The sequence below is a fragment of the Mesocricetus auratus genome, unplaced genomic scaffold, assembly GCF_017639785.1.
Source record: "Mesocricetus auratus isolate SY011 unplaced genomic scaffold, BCM_Maur_2.0 Super-Scaffold_100018, whole genome shotgun sequence".
In the NCBI taxonomy this organism is placed as follows: domain Eukaryota; kingdom Metazoa; phylum Chordata; class Mammalia; order Rodentia; family Cricetidae; genus Mesocricetus; species Mesocricetus auratus.
Genome location: NW_024429199.1, coordinates 20,955,250 through 20,975,805, shown reverse-complemented (window position 1 = coordinate 20,975,805; position 20,556 = coordinate 20,955,250). Strand labels below are relative to the sequence as shown.

The window sequence follows — 20,556 nt, the reverse complement described above, 5'->3', positions numbered from 1 at the left end:
CGGGAGGCAGAGGCAGGCAGATCTCTATGGGTTCGAGGCCAGCCTAGTCTACAAGAGCTAGTTCCAGGTCAGTCTCCAAAGCCACAAAGAAACCCTGTCTTGAAAAACCAAAAATAAAAAAAAAGATACAAGATACAAGGTTGAGATTGACTAAGAAAGACATCTGATGTCAACTGCAAGCCTACACACACACACACACACACACACACACACACACACACACATGCACCTGCACACATGTGAGACCACAGATGTGAACACACACATACTACAAACAAAGAGATTTTATAATCAAGCAAACAAAAACACAGATAAGGGCAGGGATGTAGTCCAGCAGTATAGCGGTTGCCTAGAATAAGAGATGCCCTGGATTCAGTTCCTAGGAACACAAAACAAAGAAACAAACAAGAGACCGGTTAAAGAGCACAGTCATTTTATACTTGCTTTCTTTGAAGCTGCATTTCACAGCTTTTCATTTAGCAGATGCAATTTCAAAATTAAGGTCCAGGGATGCTAAGGTTGCAAGCCCAGAGTGGTTATACAATGGGACAAGCGTCACATCAAAGCAGAAACACATTAAAATTCAGAGAACATGATTCAAGGTGTGTGACTCACATGAGAGGCCTGAGATATTACTGCCTAATGCCGATAGACTTATCTTTCTAGGCTTTGGGTAAGAAGACAACATATCTTAATGCCTTATATAGAGAACCAGGAGCACAAAAATCATTACCAGGAACCAAACGAAATGACAATTGTGTAAAAGAGTAACAGGACAATGAAAGGAAGCCACAATCAGAGGCAGGAATCCAGTGCTTTCTGAAGATCATTAGGTGAAGGAGTCCTTTTGTTTCCTTATGGAAATCAATATTCTTGCTGGATGTGATAGTGTATGCATTTAATCCTAACACTTACTGGGAAGGCAGAGGCAGCTGGGTCTTTGTGAGTTCAAGGCCAGTCTGGTTGACGAAGGTTCTAGAATAGATAGGGCTGCATAGTAAGATCCACTCACAAAACAGCAAAAGAAACATGTTAGGTGAGATCTCACATGGCCCCACCCCTAGAGTAGAAGTACAGACAATTAATGACACTCAGAGAGGGGGAATCAGTCTTCCCCAGGGACGAGCTTCCTAATTGGTTATCCAATACCAATACCAAGAAGTCAGCGCTAAAAACATACACATAAAAACAACACTGAATGGACTCAGCAAATTGTATGTATATATGTGTATTCATATTTATACATATATGTGTGTGTATGCGTCTATTATGTGTATGTAACAACAATAATTTTTAAAAAGGTCATGAATTTGAGAGGGAGTGGGGAATCTGAGAGGAATTAGGAGAAGGGAAATAATGTAAATAAAGTATCCATATATGAAATTCTCACATAAAAAGTGTTTTAAAGTGGCACTTCTATTGTTCATAGTTCCTCATGTTCTCACTCTGGAAAGACTACTGGTCGCTTCCCAAAGCAATTCTTCCACCATGATAAAGAAGAATGTGTCAAGGGGAGATGGAAAATCTGGCATCCAGTCCTACTACTACCCAAACTGCCACTGCACTGGTCCGATTGTACTTAAACAAGACTAGAGACTAAAGGCCAGGTAATATGTCCCGCCCAGTCTGCTCCCTCCAAACTGTGTTTTGGAAGCCATTTACGCATGTTAAAAGATTTTGTCATTTAACTGAAATCCCTAGCAGCCTTTGGAAGAAGCAAGGCTTACACTGGGAGTCTCACAGCCACGTGGAAGGTGCTCTCTCAATGTTCTCTCCATAGACACTCAGCCTTGGGCTCCAAATCACAGTACATGGAGTTCCACAGATGGCTCACTATGGAGCGTAGGTTTATAGGACACAGCTTATTTATCTTCAGATTACACTGCACTACTAGGATGCTATCTTCAGATCTAGTTCCCAGGTCCCATACATGTGCTGAGATCTGTAGTGTCTAAACCTGGGAATGGCCCCAGCCCCACAGTCCTGTAAGTCCTGTCTTGAGAAAGTGATCCTGAGGAAGATTGGGTCCCTGCATTATAAGACCTTCCTAGGTCTCAGTGATGTTCTACATGTCCCATTCCCCAAAGCACCACGGACACAGGGCCCTCATACACAGGCAAAGTACTTAACAGACAATGTTAGAGGGACACAGACACATTGAGGCAAAAGAGACTCGTGTTAAAGGATGTCACCAATACAAGCTAGCTTGATCTCTATAACTTTCTTTTAAAACTAGAAAGGACTATTACCTCCATTTTAAAAGTAAGAAAATCCAGGTCACTGTGATAAGAAACACTCTTTTTTCCAAGACAGTACTCAATATCTGTTTTTATTTTACACAATGGAAAGTTATGCATCAAATAAATGTGATAAGCAAAGGCTCAGGAGCCACAACCCTTGGGATTAAACATCTTTCTCCAGCTTACTCCAGGCACCACTTTAGGCAGGACATCAGCCCCCGCCTCATCACAGATAGGAATATCTACTTGCCAGGGACATAGGACTTCTTTTTAGTACAGTATTCAAGTTGAGATGCTTTGCACAGTGGAAGGTCATCCAGAAGAAAGGAAAACAATCTATTCTGTACTGTCCATGCTGCTCCCAGCCCGGGGAGCCTAAGTGTTGTAAGCAGTGCAGGACAGGGGATAACTGTGCCAAGACTGATATCACTGCATTATGAATCCCTCTGTAATTATTCAGTCGTTCAGAGGCTGGACAAGAAGCTCAAGGATTCTTGAGATTTCATTTCAAAGAGAATGTGGAAGTTAGTAAAGTCTCCCAAATATCAGTAACTTAGTTTTGCTGAAATCTTTTACTATATATATACACACATATATATAGTAAATATATATATCTTGAAAGTAAATGAACATAATTAAGACCTAACTTCTGAACATTTACCACAAATGAAGCCACCACTGACCTTTCTTTAATATTTATGCTAAGGGAACATTAAAAGTTCTTCTGTGTCAACAAGAGTGCTTATAAGACCCGCTTTCCAGAGAGCAAGTACAAAGGCACCAGAAAGCACCAGCACTGTATGCACTGTGGTGAGAATAGAGGGAGAAGAGAGATAAAGGAGGGGTCCCTCCCAGAGAGCGCTGCAGTGACTACGGGGAGAGGCTCTGCCTGAGCCTCGGGATGTGCACAGTGCACGGGACAACGCCAAGAGAAGAGCTGGCAGACGACATCTGCCCCCTGGTTATAACACCCACGCTGCGGCCTGACCATCTGCAGGCAGGAAGGCTTTGCAGGAGAACTTGATTTGCTAATTCTTAAACTCTCTCAGAAAGACTCGTGGTAGGTATAACGTTCATCAACTGGGTGAACCGGGGATGGGGAGATGGATCGGTTGGTGCAGGGCTGCCCTGTGACCGCGGGAACCTTGGTTCAGATCCCCAGAACTCGTATCAAAAAGCACAGTGGTACATGTTGAAACACAGCAAGATGAGACAGAGGCAGAGAAAGATGAGTCTCTTGGGTTTGTTGGCTAGTTAAATGCCTACTGTACTTGCTGGAAGTTCCAGGCAAATGAGGCCCCGTCTCAAATAAAAGGGTACGGCGCTCTAGTAAACATATGCACGTGCACCTATGCACAGACGCACAGACACACACACACACACACACACACACACACACACACACACACACACACACACACACCAGAGAGATCAAAAAGGAGAGCTACGGATGCAGCACCGAGGTATACTGCTTGCATCGTACATGTAAAGTCCTACATTTAAGCCTCAATACTGAAAAAGGGGGGTGGAGAGTAGAGAGACAACAGACTAGTGGAAGAGAGCACTGAGGAGACCGAAAAGAAATTCACTTATCCATCCATGTCATGTTCTCCATTGAAAAGGCCCAGCTGACAACTCGGCTGCTAAGTACATAGTTCACTGCTTGGCAGAAGCATAGCACTGCTGCTCCAAGAACCTCCCCTCGCTTAAGCGGTAGGAGAACACATCAAAAGAAGTTAAATTCAAACCTCTTAAATGGGCTTATTCAATAAGGATAAGAGAGATCTAAACTCACACTTGAAGCATCTCTCAACAAACACATATTGCTACAAAGAAAAATTTCCCTTTCAAATCAAGCGTGACAGACACCAGCTTTGATATTCTACTCGCCCGGCCTGATAAGAACTCTGAGTTGCACACATATTGGAATTGGGATCTGTAGTGGAGAGATGATAAGTTCTACCCTGAGGGCCCAGGTTCACATATTGCCAGCTGACAGAACTCTAGATTATTATTATGGGAGAACTGAAACGTTAGTACAATCAAGAACCAATCCTTGAGGCTATAGGGCTCCTTTCCTCAACTGGTCCTGAGCAACCGAAAACACAAGAGTCAGGTAAGATCTGCGTAGCCTTTACATATAAATGCTGTAATTAGGATGGTCAGGCCTTGCTGCTCTCCACTTGCCCTGCTGGCCATATCGTAGTGAGAACAACCTTATCTGTAGCATAACGGTGTTTCTGTGACTTGCTGCCTGTGCTGTCACGAAGACTGTATGCAAAGCAGTAGTCACCAAGGGCAACCTTTACAAAATCTCAACTTCCGGCCCCTTAGTTGTTCCTGTAAGAAGGTGAAGTGTTTGAGATTCTGTGGCCTAACCTATTTACTTCCTCTAAAGGAGGAACAGAAAATGTCTTTCAAGAAAGAAAAGAAAATGTACACAGAAAGTGAAATCACATTAACTGACATTAACGAGCCAACGGCCTATTTAATAAACTCCCATCAAATGCTTTTGAGTACAGAATGGGAGACATCTCAGAGCACAGAAGAAATGTTAAGAGCACCTCCATCTCATCAACATACTACACTAGAACGGCAACAATAGAAACTCTGCACCCATTAGAGAGATCCAAGGGCCAGAAAAAGCACAAGAACCTGACACAGACACGTCCATGCTTTTGCTACATATGCATGAACTTAAATTTAAAAGAAAAGAAGCTAAAAGTAGTGTCTTGTTCTTTTTATTTCATTCCACAATTCTTTTCAATGCTAAAAGCAGCGTCTTCTTGGTCTGCTTCATGTTTTTATAGAACACAGAACTAAAATTGAAGCATTTACACTCTATCTCTCCTTTGCACATAATAAATTAGATTTGACCAGATTTTCTTTCTCTCACAGAAGTCATGCCTCTAAGCTTATCTCAATAACCATTTGTGGCCAGCCTTCCTATCCCCAGTTTGAGCAGCTCAACTGCATCTACCAAGTAAGACCATACCAACAGGGTGAATAATTTAGATTATTTAACACTCACATGCAATTAGGCATGCAAACCAACCAATTCATTATCCGGGAGTCAATAGTGAAACCGATGGGGAAAACACTCAGTTGATTTTTCAGGCTAAAGAACCTTATTGGAAACACTCTAGAAACTGAACTAGTTTGATTCCAGAAAAATATATACAATATAATGGTATGTTCCTACTTATCGGGGGGTGGGGGTGGTGGGAGGGGACACCATCAAACTTGAACAATCCATTACCCTGTAATCAACACATGTGATGGCAGCTCTCTAAGCCACACTAAAGACGTGTTTGATGTGAACAACTCACATAGCAGATATGTGTAGCCACTGCAACACAGAATCCCCGAAGATAGCAAAGGACTCTTCTCTTCCCTCACCATACATATACAAGGCACCAGTAATTAAAGCACTGTTGCTGAAAGGTTTCTAACCCAGGTTGCATTTTCATTTTTATTCTAGGATACTACACTGCCACCACCATCATCCCACCCACCTGATATCCTGCATCGTGTGAGGGGGGGGGGGCGTCTGTGTCCCTTGAAATGTAAGGGACATTCTTTTACAATGCTGACTGTTGAGTAAATTTCATCACCTTTTCAGTCTGTCAGTGAACTTAGGCTCCACTTTCTTCTGTGCTAAAGAGGACTGAAGACGGGGTCCCACACATGCTAGACAAACGATCTGCCACTGAGCCACACTCTGCTCTTTTTCGCTGGTTCACTAATACTTTGTGTCATTTCAAGGCAGAGGACTTTTGGCACAACCCAATATCAATTCTCAGCTTGAAAGAGACTGGGATAAAAGCATACGTACTTTCTTCCCACCAATCCTTCCTCATTGTTCATTTAGTATGAGCCAGTACACTAGAGAAAAATGTTAATCTGGAAATATGATTTTATTCTAATTCAAAGAATTGCTATTTGAAAATCAGAAATTTAAAGGTAACAAAACAGTCCTAAGCCTATAGTGTCATTTTCTCTGGCCTTCCTCCTTTCATACAGTAGGAAATGAATCTGAAGAAGTTACTAGGTGTCTCTGAGGACTGAATTCATACAGTAGGAGGCTGAAACAGGAGTACTCTGGGTTCAAGGCCAACCTCAGCTACACAGTGAAACACTGTCTCCAAGCAGAAGTAATAATACAGAATGTTCCGGACTAGTTAAGTAGTTGGAAAGGTACTGGTAGAATCACAATAAATCTGAACAGGGCATGCTCTCCATCTATCTCTAGGTCAGCATGGGTATCAGCACATCCTGAGGTACACCGCATACCTGTGACTTAATCTCCCCCATTCACTGACAATCATATTTTGTACACTGGCATATGTGTATAGCTTATCTCTCTAGATTACAAACACACTGAGGCTAATGAGACTGACATTCTACAGCTCTGTAGACATAACATTCACTGATTCAACGCTAAATGCTGATCATGTGATTACTCCCCAGTATCGATCTATATAAAACAGATGCTCCACAAATGAGCTGAGTAAACACAAAACATTTATGGTACATGTGGGAAAGATGGATATGGAGAAGGCATTTACCATATTACATACAATGTAAACACAGTTCTTCTAACTTCCACCAAAGCTCGTACCTCCAAACCACTTTTTTCATTTAATTGCAGGTATTTCTCTCTCACAGTGTGTGTGCATGTGTGCATGAATGCATGCACATGTCTTTTCACTCACCTAGAAGCACACATGCCATGGCACTCCTATGGAGATCAGAGGTTAGCCTTCGTCAGTTCTCTTCCTTGATTGGATCAAATTCAGGGGCCACCTCATTCAGCAACAGGTGCCTTTACCCATGGATTCATCTCCATGGCCCCCAAATCTACTTCTCTCTCCAAGACCACTCAACTCCAGCCAAGTTTCTTTGACACATTCTTTTCCTTCTTCCAAACTACCTGTTCTCTAAATGGGGTTTCCTCAACCCCATGTCAAATTCAACTCTACATCAGGGCTATCTACTCCTGGTACTGCCTTTCGGCTACCTGCTGCGTGACGGCCACAATCACTGACTCATATCCACACATAATACTGAGATCTTCAAAACTGTAAAAAGACAACCCCTGAGAATCACTCCACTAGAAATTGAAGACTTTACAAAATATAGAGATAGACAGACAGACAGACAGGCAGACAGACAGACAGACATTAAAGACTATACAAAAAATACCACTTCTATAGGTCCCTTCAATGTCAAGACATCATATATAAATCTGTACACATGTGAACACACAATGATTTTAAATACAGTATCTTTATCTATATTTTAATAATCCCCAAATCCTGAGGAGATATGAGTCCATCCAACAGTAGTAAACAGGAACAGTGGTAGAGCAAATCTTCATCAGTACCCCTTGTGAACACACGGGTCAAAGAAAATCCATCATTTTTACTAGAAGCACAGCTAAGATGTTCTTCAGCCCTAGTTAGAAAGTGGCTTACTCATTTCTGGAGACTGATAAAAACGGGATATATACGTATGTATGCATGTATGTATAACATTCAACATCATCAGTCAGCACCCAAGGTCATGTTTCCTGACTCACTGGCTTCTCCAACACCTAGAGCATGTGTTCTCTTCTATGGCACAATGTGCACTTGTTACACTATTACTATATATACACTAGAACAGACTTCAACAGTTGTTACAATTGGCAGAGCTCTCTGTTATCTCTCCTCCTGGGCTAAAGATCCTGGGAGCTCATCCTGGGAGCTCCGGAACAATACCTAGCCTTTCAGATTTCAACACTGTTAAAACACAGTAACAACTAGTTAAGAAACCAAAAACACTGCTTGGGGGAAGACTCCATAATCTATCTGTGCATGGGAACCCATGGGTTCCACTGTCACACACCATACAAGGTTATTTCTCTTATACTGTCCCTATCCTGATCTATCTACCATAAATCATGGTTATCTTACCTATGACATCTTTTGATTCCTAAAAATAAAATACCATGGACTGGAGAGATGGTTCAGTGGTTAAAAGCCCTGGCTGCTCTTCCAGAGGACCCAGGTTCTATTCCCAGCACTCACATGGTGGCTCACAAGCATCTGTAACTCCAGTTCCAGGGGATTCTAAGATGTATGCTGATCTCCCTAGGCACAAGTGGTACACAGACATGCATGCAGGCAAAATGCCAATAGGCATAAAATTAGAAAAGAACAAAAAGCACAGAGTTTACTCAATAACTACCATTACTCCAGGATTAATTAAATGGACAAGTACATCTCCTCTCCTTCACTACTGAGTGTTTAGACCCTCAGGATATTGATTGGATAATCTATAAAAAAGGAGATGGAATAAAACTAATAAAACCAGAACATGTCAGGATTTGCTTTGTCAGGTTCAGTATAATTAGGATGAAAATAACAACATAGTATTTCTCCCTCTCTTTTTTATCTAGATTTTAGAGAGTTAGCTGTAATGAGCAATACAACAATAAGGATGTCTGAAAAACAGCTGGGGAGAGTCTTATTTGAACTTTTCCTTAAAACCAGTTATTCTTAGGAATCAATTTCTGTCATCCCAAGTGACTCCCATTCCTACCTCCCCAGTTAGCCATTTTCTCAACCTCTTTTCCAGGCTACACCACCAAAATGTTAATTACAGTAAACAAATTCCCCTCATACAACCCATAGTTCCTTCACCCTACCATTTCCATCAGCAGGCATTATTTGAAGCATTTCCTTCATTCAGCCCTTATTCATTTGGGACTTTGTAACCAGCAACATGATGGAGCATTGTTCCTCCATTCAGAACCAATATTTTTTTTCCCCTAAGAAACTAAAGACAACTGAGCTGGAGAGTTGGCTCAGTGGTTAGGAGCACCTGTTGCTCTTGCAGAGGACCTGAGTTGGATTCCCAGCACCCACTTCGGTCCTAGGGGATCCATCACCTTCTTCTGACTTTGGAGGTCACCAAGCACAAACGTGGTACACAGACATACATGCAGGCAAGCACACACACTTATAAAGTAATGAATGAATAAATCTTTTTTGGTTTGTCTGGGTTTTTTGACACGGGGCTTCTCTGTGTATCCCTGACTGTCCTGGAACTAGCTCTGTATAGCAGACTGTCCTCAAACTCACAGATATCTACCTGCTTCTTTGGCCTTCTGATCGGTGGGATGTAAGGCGTTCACGACATAAATAAATATAAAGCGGAATTTAAATAAAAAGAAAATACAGACAAGGCCTGGCATGATGCCACAGGACTTAAATCCTAACACTCCTAAGTCAAATGTGGGAGGATCTCTGTGAGTTCCAGGTCAGTCTGGTCTGCATAGAGAGTGTCAGGGCTACAGATACGGCCTCAAAATACAAAAAGCAAAACAGAAAGGAAAGGAAAGGAAAGGAAAGGAAAGGAAAGGAAAGGAAAGGAAAGGAAAGAGAAAGAAAGAGAGAGAGAGAGAGAGAGAGAGAGAGAGAGAGAGAGAGAGAGAGAGAGAGAGAGAAAGAAAGAAAGAGTAAAAGAAAGACACAGCTAGAAACTTTTGACAAGTGTATACGCAATAAAGCCAGGGACTGAATCACCAGACTGTACCCTATACAATCTGACTCTTGTTCTTCACAAACTGGTGACAGTGACAGGATAAAATGACCGCCACACACTTGCATTTTATTTGAAACTTCATTTACAAAAAAAGGACCAATGTTGACATTCCCTTTTCCAGAGGGGAAAATCTAGGCTAAAGGAGGCCCAGTAACTCCTACAAGACCATATATTAGATGGCAGAGTCCAGTTTTCTGGTCCCCATTCTAGCTTGCTACCAACAGCCACAGTGGCTCCTCAGATGAAGGCTAGAAAGCACTGTCTTCAATTCAGCACACTACACTGACTACCCCAGGAAATTGGGGTACTCCTCTCCCTGGAATTGTGCTCTTGTTTGAGTGGTCTCATAGCTGTTCTTGTCCACTGTCTGTGCAGGATCACCCACACGTGTACAAGAACCCAATCTACGAAGTCTACTAACTGCACTACTTAAGTCAATCCGCAAACAGAAAATGACAATAAACTACTGTTTACAATCACTTGTATTCTGGTCATTATTCCGTTTCACTTGTAATCCACACCTGACCTGCAGAAGATAATTAGCTCTGCTTGTAAAAAGAAGGCTTGGGCCAGGGAGATGTCTTAGCGGCTAAAGGTGACTGTCACTCAGGCCTGACAACCTGAGTTCAGTCCCCAGAACCCATATAAAGATGGAAAAGAAGAAATAACTCCAAGGCTGTCCTCTGACTCCCATACATGTAATATTATGCATACTCACACATGCACATGCAAGAACTCAAGCTCGTGCGCACAACACACACACACACACACACACACACACACACACACAGGTGGGGGGTTAATAATAATAAAATTTAAATAAAATTTAAAAGGAAAGTTAACTTTCATTTCCTTTTGCTTCTGCCAAAGAGGATTTAGCAAACTCTTTAGTACTTAAGACAGAGGAGGCAGGAAAGCCAGTGGAAAAGGAGAGAGGAAGATTAAGGTGTAGAAACGGAATAAATAACAGAAAGCACTACTTAGGTATTCTAACCCAGCTGTGGTTCCCCCTGCATCAAAAGACTTTGGTCCTAAAGATAGGTCCTGGATTATTTACTAGGGTTGGAGTACTTGGAGGGTTAAGCCAGCACCCTCCAAGAAAAGCAAAAAGATCTTGGACAACAGCTCCATATCCCCATAGAATGTCTTCAAAAACTCATGAGTCTATGCACTATCCCTAAGACATGGTATCTGGCAGAAGTAAGGCCCTCCTGGATTTAATCCATAGGAGACATTTAAATGTTAATTACATGTTAATTAATTAACTGCAAAGACATTTATAAAGTTCCCAGCTCTTCCCTACCATTGTATGTTTATGGACAGTATGTGTTCATTCACAGCTGCTTTGTTCTGGTTTCTCACTTTATCAAATCAGTAGAAAAAGGGGTGCTGAAATGCTAATTAAGAATCCAATAACAGCCTGGCCCTGGTGGCACAGGCCTTTTATCCCAGCCCTTGGAAGACAGAGGCGGGCAGATCTCTTGTGGGAGGCTGGCCGGGTCTACAGAGAGGGTTCCAAGATATTCAGGCCTACAAAAAGGAACTCTGCCTCAAAACAGCCCAGCCACCCCATCCCCTCAAAAATATCGAGAAACACGGGGCTGGGGAGAAGCCTCAGCCAATAAAGTGACAGTCTCAAAAGCATGAAGAAGCAGCTATGAGTTCAGATCCTGTGCCCTCCCATAAAAGCACCCTCAGCTGTAACTTGAGCACTTAGGGGAGGATAGCAATCTAGGGAGCCCTGTAGCTCATTGGCCGGCCAATCCAGCCAATCAGCACGCCAGGATCAGAGAGAGCAACCTGGTTTAAACAAGGGGGTGGGGGAGCAATACAGGAAGGCACGGAATAACTCAAATTGATCTCTGGCTTCCCCACGTACCCACACCAAAAACATAAACACACACTAGAACAATTTCATTTTTCCTAACTTTTCAAGCACACTTGTTCACATGTTCAAAACAGTTCCCACAACTCTCCTTGATTTCCAAATGCCGTGTCCAGCATTGCTAGCACATAAAAACGGTTTGTTGCAACAAGTGGCTCTTACCTTGAGGTGGTGGTGAAAGGCAGAACTGTCTGGTGGCCTTCACAACTTGCTGTGTACCCCCAAGACTTCACTTACGGATCTAGCACTGATTTTAAAAGAGGAAAAGAAGAAAGAAAAAAACAATCAAAACACTCTCATAAAGCCTTTACATCTATAATCTACAATTCAAACACAACATCGCTGCATGTTAAAATAAAATTAACTAATTCCACATGAGGCACAATTAATTTTTATCATTCACACCACCCCCATAGTCTAAGTGCACACAATAAAATTCCTCATAGCAAATAAGGGTACTGTTACCCAAGTATTAAGGACACTGAGGCAGGAAGATGTAAGTTCAACACCAACCAGCCTGGGCTACTCAGGTGGACCTTGTCTCTCTTGTGTGTATGATAGTCAGGGGGCAGTTACAAGGATGCTTTGACACAAACTACATTTCTCTGGCTTTTACCTTTAAAATCCAAGGTCCTTTACAGTAAACACACTGGGAAATAGTTATATAACTCATATATTTTTGCCCACATAAATGTTTTAAATCACAAGTTATACAAAGTATCCCCGAAATAACTTTTTACTCCATAAATCAAAATTACATTCTTGCAAGAGAAGGTACTATTTATTTTACGAGTATATATGTAGGTTAGTGAACAACTTGTTAGCTTGAAATTACACATGTATCAGAGAACAAAACGATCGGCTCATATAAAAAGCAAATTTCAGGGTTTTTTTTTTTCTTTTCACTTTTTGCAAAGTTTTAAGCACACGTCTTATTCCAAAGTAAGCTACCTGCTACGACTTCTTAGAGGGAAAAAACGGTGAAAGTTACAGACGACAGTAATTATAAAACAAATTTCCTTATTTAGGGTATGCCAATCTGAAATCTCAGAATAAAAGGATCTGTTTTTTAATGCAAGCAAAGAAGGATGGAAATCACAGGCCCGAAAACTCCGACTTCATCGTTCTCTGATTTGCAAAGCTTTCTATTTCTGATCAGCATCCTTCCCCACATCTGGCTGCTAACTCAGGTCCTCTAATTACTTCCACGTCCAAACGGACTACGCAGCTACAAGTAAAGGACAAACTTTGCTCTCTGCCTCGCCAACTTAAAGGTGCGTTTAACCACTAGAGGCCCCCCTTGGCCAGTTTTGCAGGCTCGCTATTTTGCTGCACTTGAAACTTTCCGGAGAAATGCTCTCTACTCGAGTCAGTGTTTTTCTAAAAACTTGCGCAAAAATCCACGCGACCGAGGTGGTCAGTACAGAGCCTCCCTGGCTCCCTACACCAATAAAGACATCACAACCAACCATCTACGAAAATCGAAATAAAAATTCAACACACACACACACAAACACACACACGGGTTTTTAATCTCGTATCAGTTTCCCTTAACTTAGAACATTTTTTTAAAAATGTATTTTTGCTCCTGGGCACTCTGGGTGATCTCAAATGCATGTTTCTGGCGGTGGCCCCGAGGTGGCAAAGGAGCGGGCCGAAGGATGCAGAAGGCGGGGGGAAGGGCCGTGCAACCGGCGGCGCCCGAGGAAGTTGCATAAGGAAAGAGACTCCGTTTTTCGGGTCCCCCCCCAAAAAAGAAAAAAAATCAGCGGGGAAAGAGGAGGAAAAGGAAGCTGGGCGGTGGCTGCAGGAGGACAGAGAAGGGAAACCAAAGCGACTTTTACCTTCGTGTCCCCGTGGAAGGGTGGGGCAAGAGCCCTGACCCACGCGACCGGGCAGTGCGGCTGGATCTCCCACCCCGGCTATCACGGAGCACGGACGGACAGACAGACACCTCTGCCTCTCGCGGGCCGGGCGCGGAACAAGCCGCCCCACCGGTCAACTTTCTCTCACGGTCGCGCGGTGGGCCGCGATTGCGGGGTTCGGATCCCAGACACCCCCCTTTTTGTCTTTTTTTTTTTCCACCCTCAGGAGGCGATTAAAGTTTTCCCTCCGCCAGCGCGCCCCTCGGCCCGGCGCTCTCTCTCAACTTTGCCTCCTCCTCCGGTCGGCGGCTGGCGGGGCGCGCGGCGGATGCCTCCGCTCCTGCGCTTCCCGATCCCCACCCCCGCCGGCCTCTACTTCCCCCCGCCCCGCCGCCGCCGCTGCCGCCGCCGCCGCCGCGCGAGGCCGGCCCCGCCGGGCCCAGGACGCGAGCGGGGACCAGCCGGCAGCCCATGAGCGCAGAACGGCGGGCGCACGCACGCGGCGCGGGGCGGACCCGACTCGCCGGCCTCGGCCGCCGCGGGCGACCGTAAACAAGTTGCAGGCACCGCGGCCCCCGCCGCAGCCGCCGCCTCGCCTCGCACGCCCGCACCGGCGGCGCTGCACAGAGAAGAACGCCGCCGCGACGGCGCGGGTGCCCGGCCCGGCCCCGCGCCCTCCTCCCCGCGGGGACGCCAATGTCGGGCCCGCGCCGCCGGCCGCGCTCCCTTAAAAAAAGCACTTTCCAGCCTCGGGCAGGGGGAGAAAAAAAAAATCAAGCGGAGGCTTTATTTCTTTTTTTTTTTTTTTCCGTGCAACTTTCCCAAAATGGCGGAAATTGGAGGCGATCTCTAGGAAATTCTCCCACAGTCGGCGGCGGTGGCGAGCGGGGGAGGTGGCGAGCGGGAGAGCACACGCAAACTCTCGGCCGCCGGCCCTGCCGCGGCTCGGGTGTGCGTGCGTGTGCGGGTGCGTGTGCGCGGTGCGAGTCGCGGAGGCCTCTCGGCGCGCGCTCACACTCCTCTCTCACACACACACACACACGCCGACACACAGACACACACCCCGACACACACACACACACGTACACACAGACACACACACACACACACGGCCGCGCCGGCGAGACGCGCCTATGCCACATTCAACCAGTCCGTTCTCTCTCCGCAGCCGAGCCGGGAAAGCAAAGTGGCCCGGCCTCTTTTCCCACTGCCTCGGTCTCCCGTACTTGGACTTCTCGCGCTCTGCTCGCTCGCTCGCTCGCTCGCTCTCCCGGTGCGCGCCCGGCACAAAGGCCACACGGGCGGAGGGGGCCGCAGGGGCGGCGCGCCGGGGCTCGCGTCCTCCCGCCGCCGCCGCACCGAGCCGCGACCGCGATCGTGCCCACGGTCCCCTCCCGAAGCCGGAGACCCCCTGCCTCGGGGCCCGACCGCGTTCGGAGCCTCCCCCTCCCCGGGGGAGGCTGCGGCTCCTCCACGTTCGCCCCTCCAACCCCCCCCCCCCCAGCGCCGCCCCGGACACGCAGCCCCGCGGCGCCGCGCTCCCCCCACCGCCGCCACCCCGCGCCCGGTGTCAAAAAAGCGACCAAAGTGACAAGCTCGGGGGGGGGGCGGCGCGGGGAAGGGGGCCCACACGCATCCCGCCGCCTGCGCGCCGGCGACGGCCCGACGCGGCCGCCTCGGCCCGCTCCCTTCCGCACGGCCCCCCACACCCTTCCCCGTGTGCGCGCAAAAGGAGGAAAAAATACAAGTCTCTCCTCCCCCCATTTTTTCCTTTCTCTTTTCTCTCTCTTTTGTTCCTCTTTCGCACTCGCACTCACTACTTCAGAGTGAGATGCCCACAGACTCCCCCTCCAGCCGCTTCCGAGTCACTTGCCCACTTTTTTTCCCCGGGATTAAGTTTTCTCCTCTTTCCCAGAGGCGCAGAGAAGTGGGGGAGAAACCCCTTCTCTCCTTCCCCTCCCCTGATCTCTTTCCCAAGACGAGGGTGCGCTTCCTTCCCTCTCTAGCTCTCTCAACTTTCATCCTCACCCAGAAAAAAAATCAATGAATGGCTCTGGCACGGGCCGAGCTGCGGATTAATTAGAGATTAGATCCGATCAACCGCTTCTTACCCCCAAATTTTCTCTTTTTTTTTTTCTCCGTCTCACGAGTAGTCCTGACAAATGGTCCAGGGCTGCGGGCGCAGTGCGCATGTGCGCGTAGAGTCAGGGCTGGGGAGAGGGGAAACTGCGCTGGTGCCGGTGCCGCCGCCGCCGCCGCCGGGGAGGCTCGCGCTGGCTTCCCTGTTACTGCTGCTGCGCCTTCGCCGCTGGAAAGCAGCGACTGAGCGGCTCGGCCGAGGCGGCCGCCCGCAGACACTGGTTCAGGTGCATCTCTTCGCGATCCCTGTCGCGGTTGCTTCCGAGCTGGGTCAAAGAACGGCCCGAACAAATGGGGAAAGACTGAGAAGGTTATAGATTTCTTTGTCTGCTTGTGCACTTTACTTTTTTTCTAAGGCAATTCTCAGAGCAGCGAATCCACCATGTGCTGGTTAAATGTGTTCATTCAGCCATTAAAGAGTGGGCCCTGGTCTCACACCGTTGCTGCCCAGGGGCTGGATACATGCCACAGGTCAAGAAAAATAAGAAATAAAGTTCTAAGCGTGCACGGAGTTTAATTTGCCCTTTTCGAGACTGGAAGAATGCATAATAAAAGTCTGAAACTTGCGCGTTCGTTCCGCATCCTAAATGGGATCTGTATTGACAGCTCCAGCGGGTTAGGCCTCTGTTCTAAGGGACGCTGGGAGTTCTACCTCAACTTAGAAATCCCTGGTAAAGTGCCTAGGTAATAAGACGGGATCGCCCGCTTAATGTACTCAGGCAAGATGGCTGAGCTCTCCTAAATAGCAAACCCTGCCTTTGTCAGCGCGTCAAATCTGGATCAAGCTGGTGTTGTATTTCGATATTGACAGTTTTCTGCCTACCGACTGCATACAGGCTTTGGGGAACTTTACAGTTCCCCCTTTCCTACAAGGTTCGGGGGCAGACAAAATAATTCCAAGTCTTTAAAGTTGCGATAAATGTGTTGATGCCAACAGGAGAGTTGGCTGCGAAGGGAAAGAGGGGGAAAAGAAGTAACGTGTGATTTCTGAGATGGCGAGGCGAGCCTAACACTTCTCTGGGGGAAGAGGGAAAGCAGCAGGGAAGTAAAGGAACGCTCCGCCCCCAGCGTGTTCTGTTTGCTTTGCATCTAATGAAGGGTACAGGGGCCTTTCTCTGCTATTGTTGCCTAAGGCCTAGAATTTAAATATATCACAGAAGGAAATTCCATATTAAAAAGGCTGCCCCTAAAATGTAAGTAAGATTATTCTTGATTGAATTTTTTTCACTTAAGGAATGTTCCTTGAAGTAGTTTCAGAAAATAAACTCTTAAATTCTTTCATCAGGCCCGCGAAATTACCCTGGAGAAACAGACCACCACCTATTTCTTCTGTTACTGTAGAGACCAGCTCTCCAACTCCCAAATCGAGGTACATGGCTTGACATGTGCTTTGGGACAAAGGTGCTAACTAACCCTGCAGAGTTTAAATGTGTTCGTGAAACAAGCTCCTGGGTTGCACATGCAGCCACCTGAGGGAAGGTCTGATTAGTGGGGGCTATTGATAATCTCAGACCACGACCTGAGAACTGATTTTACTCTTTGCATTCAATCTGCTTCAAGGCTGTGCAGGACAGCTTCATTAGCAGACCAGAATTTCCTTTTCTTCCCAACTCTTGAATAACCAAAAGTGAAAAGGCCAAAGGCAGACTGCAAGAAAAAGAAAGGCCTAGAATTTTGTGTTAACCTAAGACCTTGTCCACAAGAAAAGCAAAATTAGTGTCAAACTCCACTTTCTAAAACTCCATCCATTTTTGTTGTTCTCTAGATAATTTTAGGTGATATTTCTATTGTGTGTGTGTGCACGTTTTAATAGACATTAATTCAATAGTCCTTTTTTTTATTAGGTTTTTGGGTTTGGTTTGGGTTGGGTTTAAAGTCTTATATTGCAATCCAGGCTGGCCTTAGGTACACAACAGTCCTTTACATCAAGCTTCCTAAGGACTGGGATAGTAGGTGCTTCCTGCTATGCCCACCCACCCTTCCTGCAAGGTCCTAAGATGAAAAGTAACATTATGTGCAACTATGTTAAATAGTATATACCGTGGTAGCAAGAATAATTGACCAGTGCCCTTAGCAATTAGGAAAGATGGACATGCAGGCTGAATGAAGGCCTATCATGAATCTATGAAGGACAACCAATCAGAGAAGGCCCATTAAAGGCAAGAATTTAGAAGGCACGCCTTGCATATGGAAACCTGCCCTGGTGAGGGTTGGCTAACAGAAACGGAGATGGCTTGAAGTTTGATACAATACATTGTATCTCTGCTCCAGAAGTCACCGTGGAAACTTCATATAAATTTGTTGTGGCCCAACATAGTGGAGATAGAAAGACCTGTAAGAATAAAGACTTTAAAAACTGCTAGACCCACACCCCTCCCCCAACCCCAAAAAAGCCTGGAATGACATTACCACAGACAGGCAGAAATGCCATTAGAATCTAGATGTGAATTTTATTCTTCATATAAGTGGTACAGTCATCTGTACATTGGCCCACTAGTTCCCCAGAAAGGTAACATACTAACAGCAGCCTCTTTGCCCTGCCTCAGCCTTCCACTGATCATTTGTTGGAGAACTGGTGAAGGCTTTATGTTTCTGGCCAGCATCACTTGATCTCCTCCTGCTGCCGCTTGCTCATCCCACCCTGCCTCATCCCAGAACATGTGAACACCAAACTCATTTTTCAGATGTAGGCCTACGGCTACCCCAGATGTCCCAAACAAGGGGATTACTTCAGTAGTAATTTATCTAAGTGTTGTTAATAGCAAACGTCCATCCATACCTCCCCCATGTCCATTCCTAGACATGCTGAAGCCAAAGTCATTTTACGTGGAAAATATTTTAAACAAATTATGACACTCACTCTTCAAAGGTATTTTGAAGCTTCTCAAGAGTTCCCAAGTGACAGTCACTCAACACCTCTGACTTTACATCCAGTAACTGCCATTGCATGAACTTCAAGTCAGAAACTTTCACTGCTTGTCCCCAACATTAAGTATGTCCTGCCTTTTAGGACACAGGCCTGTGGTGGATGGCCTCCTCCAAGAGTCAGTGCCCCTAGCCCCCAGGTAAAGATGCCCAAGAATGAAGTCCTGTAGGTTTGTATTTTTGTCCTATCTGCACCACCACCACTGGGGACCACTGTGCAGGCCCACTCACATTTTGGGGCTTCCATTCACTCCTTAGTTTGACAATGAAAACCTACTGATTTCTGAGCCACTTTAAAACGCATGTCCCTCTGCCCCTCCCTCTGTAACAGGCACATGCCACATTTTAGTACAAATGATACAGTACCCAGAAAGTAATTTAAGTCAGGTGTGAGGAGTCATCCACCTTCCAGGTACCAGAGTGGTGTCCACGGAGCTCATTCCCTGGGCTTAAGCCTGTGCTAATGAGATAAAGGTCATTTATTCCGTTTCCCTAAGGCTAGTTAGATTTGATCTGCTTTGAAGTTACAAACTGCTTTTCCTAACTCAGGATCACATTTTGCAATGTGTGTGATCGGTCATCAGTCTTATGGTAAAGGTGACTATTTCTAGAAAAATTGTTTAAGTGAACAACACTAAAAATTGTGGGTTTTACTGTATTGTCTTACTATTACATATGCACTGAGTGATCGAGTGATTATTACTTTTTGTACACAATTACTCCAACTTTGGTTTCACCCAGATTCTTTTGTTTGGTTGGTTTTGGTTTTTTTTTAGGAGGGGGGGAGTTGAGATAGGGTTTCTCTATGGCTTTGGAGGCTGTCCTGGAACTAGCTAGCTCTTTGTAGACCACTCACAGAGATCCGCCTACCTCTGCCTCTGGAGTGCTGGGATTAAAGGCGTGTGCCACCAATGCCCGGCCCAGATTCTTTTTTGTTGTTGTTTTTTTCCAGATAGGGTTTCTCCATATTATTTTGGAGACTGTCCTGGATCTAGCTCTATGGACCAGACTGGGCTCGAACTCACAGAGACCCACCTGCCTCTGCCTCCTGAGTGCTGGGATTAAAGGCGTGCACCACCAATGCCTGGCTCTGGCCCAGATTCTTACTGTTGGTATTTATAAGAGCTCCATCTGACCTTCCTCCAAATTAGGACTTTTTGTTTTGTTTTGTTTTGTTTTGTTGTTTTTTTGTTTTTTGAGACAGGGTTTCTCTCTGTAGCTTTGGAGCCTGTCCTGGAACTCTTTCTGTAGACCAGGCTGGCTACAAACTCACAGAGATCCCAGCCTCTGCCTCCCTAGTGCTGGGATAAAGGTGTGCGCCACCAATGCCCGGCCTCAAATTAGGACTTGTTAAAACTTCTCACTTGCAGCCCGTTTTTGCTCCAAATTTTTTTATTGGACCTTGAATACACTAAACAGGTATATAAACCAAGCATTTATTTATCACAGATTTAAATAATCTTGCTTTAAAACAATTCTTTGATATTATAACTATGACATTTTATAAGGATGAAAGCAAATTTGTATAGTAATGTAATGGATGTGTTTGTTTATCAGTACATAAAGAATTAAATCCCATCTGAATATTTAATATTTCAGGCTGCAGAACATCTTCATGATTTTCCAGAGTTTATTGACATTTAAATTTTAAAATCATTAATGCTAAGAATGCCATTCATATAAATACATACTAAAAAAAATGGCAGAAACACTTTTAGGGCCATTTCACAGATTTTTTAAAAAATTTGTCCTAATTCTAAGTCAAAATTTACTTGACAATTTTTTTTATAAAACTCAAGTCAGCAATGCAAGTAGTAACTTTTAAAATTGAACATTTTGCCAGGCATTGGTGGAGCACGCCTTTAATCCCAGCACTCGGGAGGCAGAGGCAGGCAGATCTCTGAGTTCGAGG

General features: G+C 45.3%; 1 protein-coding gene across 7 annotated transcripts in view; it reads right to left on the bottom strand.

Moving 5' to 3' along the window:
* The window catches only part of L3mbtl3 (L3MBTL histone methyl-lysine binding protein 3), a 106,020-nt gene extending 90,227 nt beyond the window's left edge, over positions 1-15,793 (bottom strand). For 3 of the 7 annotated variants that reach the window (XM_040728148.1, XM_013110247.3, XM_013110249.3), the window contains exons 1-2: positions 13,560-13,698; positions 11,878-11,962 (exon numbers count right to left, since the gene is read on the bottom strand). The gene's annotated coding sequence lies outside the window, so the exon portion shown is untranslated. Of the gene's footprint in view, positions 1-11,877; positions 11,963-13,559; positions 13,699-14,806; positions 14,936-15,691 lie in introns of those variants that run through there. The other 4 variants (XM_040728149.1, XM_013110248.3, XM_040728150.1 and 1 more) reach the window with 3 other exon arrangements.
* Between the last annotated feature and the right edge of the window lie 4,763 nt (positions 15,794-20,556).